The sequence below is a fragment of the Schistocerca nitens genome, chromosome 10 (assembly GCF_023898315.1).
Source record: "Schistocerca nitens isolate TAMUIC-IGC-003100 chromosome 10, iqSchNite1.1, whole genome shotgun sequence".
NCBI classification, from domain to species: domain Eukaryota; kingdom Metazoa; phylum Arthropoda; class Insecta; order Orthoptera; family Acrididae; genus Schistocerca; species Schistocerca nitens.
This window is the reverse complement of record NC_064623.1, coordinates 171,611,960-171,620,094: the sequence shown is the minus strand read 5'-3', so window position 1 is coordinate 171,620,094 and position 8,135 is coordinate 171,611,960.

Sequence of the window (8,135 nt, the reverse complement as noted above, 5' to 3'; positions counted from 1 at the left end):
AGGTCAATGGCCTATAAACGTTTCTTTGCAACTGGTTGGCTGATTTATCACCCTCTTCAGATTTTCACAGTTGCTGTTTCGCAGCAGTTTTTAAGATTTTAAAATTACTGTTCATAAATACACTCCTGGAAATGGAAAAAAGAACACATTGACACCGGTGTGTCAGACCCACCATACTTGCTCCGGACACTGCAAGAGGGCTGTACAAGCAATGATCACACGCACGGCACAGCGGACACACCAGGAACCGCGGTGTTGGCCGTCGAATGGCGCTAGCTGCGCAGCATTTGTGCACCGCCGCCGTCAGTGTCAGCCAGTTTGCCGTGGCATACGGAGCTCCATCGCAGTCTTTAACACTGGTAGCATGCCGCGACAGCGTGGACGTGAACTGTATGTGCAGTTGACGGACTTTGAGCGGACACTGTTGCTCCTGGGGTATCGGCGAGGACCATTCGCAACCGTCTCCATGAAGCTGGGCTACGGTCCCGCGCACCGTTAGGCCGTCTTCCGCTCACGCCCCAACATCGTGCAGCCCGCCTCCAGTGGTGTCGCGACAGGCGTGAATGGAGGGACGAATGGAGACGTGTCGTCTTCAGCGATGAGAGTCGCTTCTGCCTTGGTGCCAATGATGGTTGTATGCGTGTTTGGCGCCGTGCAGGTGAGCGCCACAATCAGGACTGCATACGACCGAGGCACACAGGGCCAACACCCGGCATCATGGTGTGGGGAGCGATCTCCTACACTGGCCGTACACCACTGGTGATCGTCGAGGGGACACTGAATAGTGCACGGTACATCCAAACCGTCATCGAACCCATCGTTCTACCATTCCTAGACCGGCAAGGGAACTTGCTGTTCCAACAGGACAATGCACGTCCGCATGTATCCCGTGCCACCCAACGTGCTCTAGAAGGTGTAAGTCAACTACCCTGGCCAGCAAGATCTCCGGATCTGTCCCCCATTGAGCATGTTTGGGACTGGATGAAGCGTCGTCTCACGCGGTCTGCACGTCCAGCACGAACGCTGGTCCAACTGAGGCGCCAGGTGGAAATGGCATGGCAAGCCGTTCCACAGGACTACATCCAGAATCTCTACGATCGTCTCCATGGGAGAATAGCAGCCTGCATTGCTGCGAAAGGTGGATATACACTGTACTAGTGCCGACATTGTGCATGCTCTGTTGCCTGTGTCTATGTGCCTGTGGTTCTGTCAGTGTGATCATGTGATGTATCTGACCCCAGGAATGTGTCAATAAAGTTTCCCCTTCCTGGGACAATGAATTCACGGTGTTCTTATTTCAATTTCCAGGAGTGTATTATCTACATCTCAGCAAATGTCAATGAACGACACACCAAACAAAAATGGCACCAACGAACGCCACTTACGTCACACATTCAGACTGATTATATAATGGTAAGACAGAGGTTTCCGAACCAGATTTTAAATTGTAAGACATTTCCAGGGGCAGATGTGGACTCTGTCCACAATTCATTGGTTATGAAATGTAGATTAAAACTGAAGAAACTGAAAAAAAAGGTGGGAATTTAAGGAGACGAGACCTGGGTAAAGTGAAATAACCAGAAGTTGTAGAGAGTTTCAGAGGGAGTGTTAGGGAAGGCTGACAAAAACAGGGGAAAGGAATACAGTAGATGAAGAATGGGTAGTTTTGAGAGATGAAATAGTGAAGGCAGCAGAGGATCAAGTAGGTAAAAATACGAGGTCTACTAGAGGTCCTTGGATAACAGAAGAGATATTATAAAAATGCACTAAATGAAACAGTCGAAAGGGAATACAAACGTCTAACAAATCTGACTGACGGGAAGTGCAAAATCGCTAAGTAGGAATGGCCAGAAGACAGATGTAAAGGTCCGCAGCTCGTGGTCGTGCGGTAGCGTTCTCGCTTCCCACGCCCGGGTTCCCGGGTTCGATTCCCGGCGGGGTCAGGGATTTTCTCTGCCTCGTGATGACTGGGTGTTGTGTGATGTCCTTAGGTTAGTTAGGTTGAAGTAGTTCTAAGTTCTAGGGGACTGATGACCATAGATGTTAAGCCCCATAGTGCTCAGAGCCAATTGAATTGAACAGATGTAAGGATGTAGAAGCATATATCGCTAGCGGTAAGAGAGATGCTGCCTACAGAAAAATTAGACCTTTGGAGAAAAGAGAACCACCTGTATGAATACCAAAGACTCGGATGGAAAACCACACATAAGCAAAGAAGAGAAAGCAGAAAGGTGTAAGGAGCATATAGAGGCTCTATACAAGAGAGATGTATCTGGGGGCAATATTATGGCAATGGAAGAGGATGTAGATGAAAATGAGATGGGAGATATGATACTGCGTGAAGAATTTGGCACAGCACTGAAAGACCTAACTCGAAACTAGGCCCCATAAGTAAACTACATTCCGTTAGAACTACAGACAACTTTGGGAGATCCAGCATTGACAAAACTCTTCTATCTGGTGAGCATGATGTATGACACAGGCGAAATACCATCGGACTTCAAGAAGAATTTTATAATTCCAAAGAAAGAGAGAAGTCCTGAGATATGTCAAATTTACCGAACTATCCGTTTAATAAGTCAAAGTTGCTGAGTACTAACACGAATTCTTTACAGACGAATGGAAAAAAATGGTGGAGCTCGCGCAAGACAATACTGACCCTACGACTTGTAGAAGATAGGTTAAGGCAAGGCAAACGCACATTCATAGATTTTGTAGGCTAAGGGGAAGGCTTTTGACAATGTTGACTGGAATACTCTCTTTCTAATTCTAAAGGTGATAGACGTGAAATACATGGAGCGAAAGGCTATTTACAACTTGTACAGAAACCAGACGGCACGTGTAAGAGTCGAGAGGCATGCAAAGGAAGCAGTGGTTGAGAAGGGAGTGACACAGGGTTGTAGCCTATCCCCGATGTTATTCAATCTGTGTGTTGAGCAAGCAGTAAAGAAAACGAAAGATAAATTTGGGGGAGGAATTAAAGTCCAGGGAGAAGAAATAAAAACTTTGAGATTTGCAGTTGACAGTGTAGGACTTGGGAGACCAATTGAATGGAATGGTCAGTGTATTGAAAGCAGGATTTAAGTTGAACATCAACAAAAGAAAAACGAGTGTAATGGAACGTAGTCGAATTAAATCAGGTGATGCTGCGAGAATTAGATTGGCATCAGAAGTAGAAAATAACTGAGATGTCGAAGTAGAGAGGATATGAAATGTAGTTTGGCAATGGCAAGAAAGGCGTTTCTGAAGAAGAGAAGTTTGTTAACGTTGAGTATAGATTTAAGTGTCAGGAAGTCTCCTCTGAAAGTATTTGTATGAAGTGCAGCTATGTACGGAAGTAAAACACAGGTGACAAACAGTTTGCACAAGAAGAGAATAGAAGCTTTTGAAATGTGGTGCTACGTAAAAACTATGAAGATTAGATGGATAGATCAGGTAATTAATGAGGAAGTGCTGAATTCGGGGGAAAAATTTCTTGCAAATGGTCCAAATGGCTCTGATGACTATGGAATTTAACGTCTGAGGTCATCAGTCCCCTAGAACTTAGAACTACTTAAACCTAACTAACCTAAGGACATCACACATGTGGTGTCACTGCCAGACACCACACTTGCTAGGTGGTAGCTTAAATCGGCCGCGGTCCATTAGTACATGTCGGACCCGCGCGTCGCCACTGTGTGATCGCAGACCGAGCGCCACCACACGGCAGGTCTCGAGAGACGTACGAGAACTCGTCCCAGTTGTACGACGACGTTGTTAGCGACTATACGGACGAAGCCTTTGCTCTCATTTGCCGAGAGACAGTAGAATAGCCTTCAGCTAAGTTCATGTCTACTACCTAGCAAGGCGCCATTAGCCTTAGATAGCTTGTATCTAAAGAGTCTCACTTGTATCGCCACAATCTCCAGATGTCTCATCAAGAACGATGTATACAAAGGAAGGATTAAAAGTTAAGTAGTGCAGAAGCTATGTACTTTTCTTTATAGCATTCATTAAGTCTCCTGTTTCAGACCTCACTCCATCCTTCGTGAGTTAGCGCGTGCATCTTGGCCGCCTCTTTCAATTAGTGTGCGTAGTGTTGGCAAGTCTGCCGACACAACAACACACATCCATGCCCGAGGCAGGATTCGAACCTGCGACCGTAGCGGTCGTGCGGTTCCAGACTGAAGCGCCTAGAACCGCTTGGCCACTCCGGCCGGCAAAATTTGTTGCACACCCTGACTAGAAGATGAGGCCGGTTGGTAGAACACTTTCTGAGACATCAAGGGATCACCAATTTAGTACTCGAGGGTAGCGTGGGTAAAACTCAGCGAAGGAGACCAAGTGATGGATACAGTAAGCAGGTTCAGAAGGATGTAGGTTGCAGTAGTTACTTGGAGATGAAGAGGCTTGCACAGGACAGAGTAGCGGTGGAAAGCTGCATCAAACCAGTCTTCGGACTGAAGACCGCAACAACAGCAACAAATATAGTGAGCCTGGACAGCACTCACTAGGGGAATGTTTATATGTAAACATAAATTGGTAGTGTTGTTCTGTTTATGTGCATCTCTGTCTACACGAACAGAAAGAAAGGTATATTTTATAAGGCTAATTCTTGTCGTACAATCTGTTTCGTTTATCCCATATGTAACACATTGTTGCATTGCTTGAGTGGGGTAGTACTCTGCCACTACCAAGCTGACAGAAGTTCTGATTGACCTGCACGACTTGTGTATTTCCAACCCTGGGTCTGAGTGCTTTGCAGAAACACTATAGTTAGGAATGGATCACCCTGTCTGGTTTCCTGTAGGGCTTGGGCGAATGCCATGACATAGCCAACCTGGAACTAAACAAATAAGGCATCTTCGATTAGTACAAAAAAGATACGAATAAACATGAGTGATATGTCACTTCGCTGCTATTCATTTCGAAGTCTTGATTACAATTTCAGCAAAGAAATTCATTGCTGTGTCAGCATATGTATGTTATAAATATGTTCCTCTATATACGCATCCGGTGACGCCTACAGGCTGACGACGACACAGTGGCTGGTCAGTGCAGGTGAGTCTTCAAGGTCTGTTTAGACGGTGTTTGCTTTTTCTGTTGTAAATGTAAGGATGTATATATTTATTTTCACGTGCAGTCATTCACCTATGTACACTACAGCTGCACTCAGTTACTAAAATGCTATCTGCGTTGTAAATTCATAGATTTGCCTGGAGGACAGTGTCATATAAAACTTCATTAGTGTTAAGTGTATCAACACATGTGATTTTTCTCTACCTTCTCCACCAAGTGAATCATATGGGTTCAGCATTAATACATATATTTTTTACATTGTTGTTTACCTTTGTAACTTTGTCAGTTTGCCACTAGGACAGACTGATGCCAAATGAGAACTACGCTCCTGGAAATGGAAAAAATAACACATTGACACCTGTGTGTCAGACCCACCATACTTGCTCCGGACACTGCGAGAGGGCTGTACAAGCAATGATCACACGCACGGCACAGCGGACACACCAGGAACCGCGGTGTTGCCCGTTGAATGGCGCTAGCTGCGCAGCATTTGTGCACCGCCGCCGTCAGTGTCAGCCAGTTTGCCGTGGCATACGGAGCTCCATCGCAGTCTTTAACACTGGTAGCATGCCGCGACAGCGTGGACGTGAACCGTATGTGCAGTTGACGGACTTTGAGCGAGGGCGTATAGTGGGCATGCGGGAGGCCGGGTGGACGTACCGCCGAATTGCTCAACACGTGGGGCGTGAGGTCTCCACAGTACATCGATGTTGTCGCCAGTGGTCGGCGGAAGGTGCACGTGCCCGTCGACCTGGGACCGGACCGCAGCGACGCACGGATGCACGCCAAGACCGTAGGATCCTACGCAGTGCCGTAGGGGACCGCACCGCCACTTCCCAGCAAATTAGGGACACTGTTGCTCCTGGGGTATCGGCGAGGACCATTCGCAACCGTCTCCATGAAGCTGGGCTACGGTCCCGCACACCGTTAGGCCGTCTTCCGCTCACGCCCCAACATCGTGCAGCCCGCCTCCAGTGGTGTCGCGACAGGCGTGAATGGAGGGACGAATGGAGACGTGTCGTCTTCAGCGATGAGAGTCGCTTCTGCCTTGGTGCCAATGATGGTCGTATGCGTGTTTGGCGCCGTGCAGGTGAGCGCCACAATCAGGACTGCATACGACCGAGGCACACAGGGCCAACACCCGGCATCATGGTGTGGGGAGCGATCTCCTACACTGGCCGTACACCACTGGTGATCGTCGAGGGGACACTGAATAGCGCACGGTACATCCAAACCGTCATCGAACCCATCGTTCTACCATTCCTAGACCGGCAAGGGAACTTGCTGTTCCAACAGGACAATGCACGTCCGCATGTATCCCGTGCCACCCAACGTGCTCTAGAAGGTGTAAGTCAACTACCCTGGCCAGCAAGTTCTCCGGATCTGTCCCCCATTGAGCATGTTTGGGACTGGATGAAGCGTCGTCTCACGCGGTCTGCACGTCCAGCACGAACGCTGGTCCAACTGAGGCGCCAGGTGGAAATGGCATGGCAAGCCGTTCCACAGGACTACATCCAGCATCTCTACGATCGTCTCCATGGGAGAATAGCAGCCTGCATTGCTGCGAAAGGTGGATATACACTGTACTAGTGCCGACATTGTGCATGCTCTGTTGCCTGTGTCTATGTGCCTGTGGTTCTGTCAGTGTGATCATGTGATGTATCTGACCCCAGGAATGTGTCAATAAAGTTTCCCCTTCCTGGGACAATGAATTCACGGTGTTCTTATTTCAATTTCCAGGAGTGTATATACACTCCTGGAAATGGAAAAAAGAACACATTGACACCGGTGTGTCAGACCCACCATACTTGCTCCGGACACTGCGAGAGGACTGTACAAGCAATGATCACACGCACGGCACAGCGGACACACCAGGAACCGCGGTGTTGGCCGTCGAATGGCGCTAGCTGCGCAGCATTTGTGCACCGCCGCCGTCAGTGTCAGCCAGTTTGCCGTGGCATACGGAGCTCCATCGCAGTCTTTAACACTGGTAGCATGCCGCGACAGCGTGGACGTGAACCGTATGTGCAGTTGACGGACTTTGAGCGAGGGCGTATAGTGGGCATGCGGGAGGCCGGGTGGACGTACCGCCGAATTGCTCAACACGCGGGGCGTGAGGTCTCCACAGTACATCGATGTTGTCGCCAGTGGTCGGCGGAAGGTGCACGTGCCCGTCGACCTGGGACCGGACCGCAGCGACGCACGGATGCACGCCAAGACCGTAGGATCCTACGCAGTGCCGTAGGGGACCGCACCGCCACTTCCCAGCAAATTAGGGACACTGTTGCTCCTGGGGTATCGGCGAGGACCATTCGCAACCGTCTCCATGAAGCTGGGCTACGGTCCCGCACACCGTTAGGCCGTCTTCCGCTCACGCCCCAACATCGTGCAGCCCGCCTCCAGTGGTGTCGCGACAGGCGTGAATGGAGGGACGAATGGAGACGTGTCGTCTTCAGCGATGAGAGTCGCTTCTGCCTTGGTGCCAATGATGGTCGTATGCGTGTTTGGCGCCGTGCAGGTGAGCGCCACAATCAGGACTGCGTACGACCGAGGCACACAGGGCCAACACCCGGCATCATGGTGTGGGGAGCGATCTCCTACACTGGCCGTACACCACTGGTGATCGTCGAGGGGACACTGAATAGTGCACGGTACATCCAAACCGTCGTCGAACCCATCGTTCTACCATTCCTAGACCGGCAAGGGAACTTGCTGTTCCAACAGTACAATGCACGTCCGCATGTATCCCGTGCCACCCAACGTGCTCTAGAAGGTGTAAGTCAACTACCCTGGCCAGCAAGATCTCCGGATCTGTCCCCCATTGAGCATGTTTGGGACTGGATGAAGCGTCGTCTCACGCGGTCTGCACGTCCAGGACGAACGCTGGTCCAACTGGTCCAACAGAAACCAGACGGCACGTCTAAGAGTCGAGAGGCATGCAAAGGAAGCAGTGGTTGAGAAGGGAGTGACACAGGGTTGTAGCCTATCCCCAATGTTATTCAATCTGTGTGTTGAGCAAGCAGTAAAGAAAACGAAAGAAAAATTTGGGGGAGGAATTAAAGTCCAGGGAGAAGAAA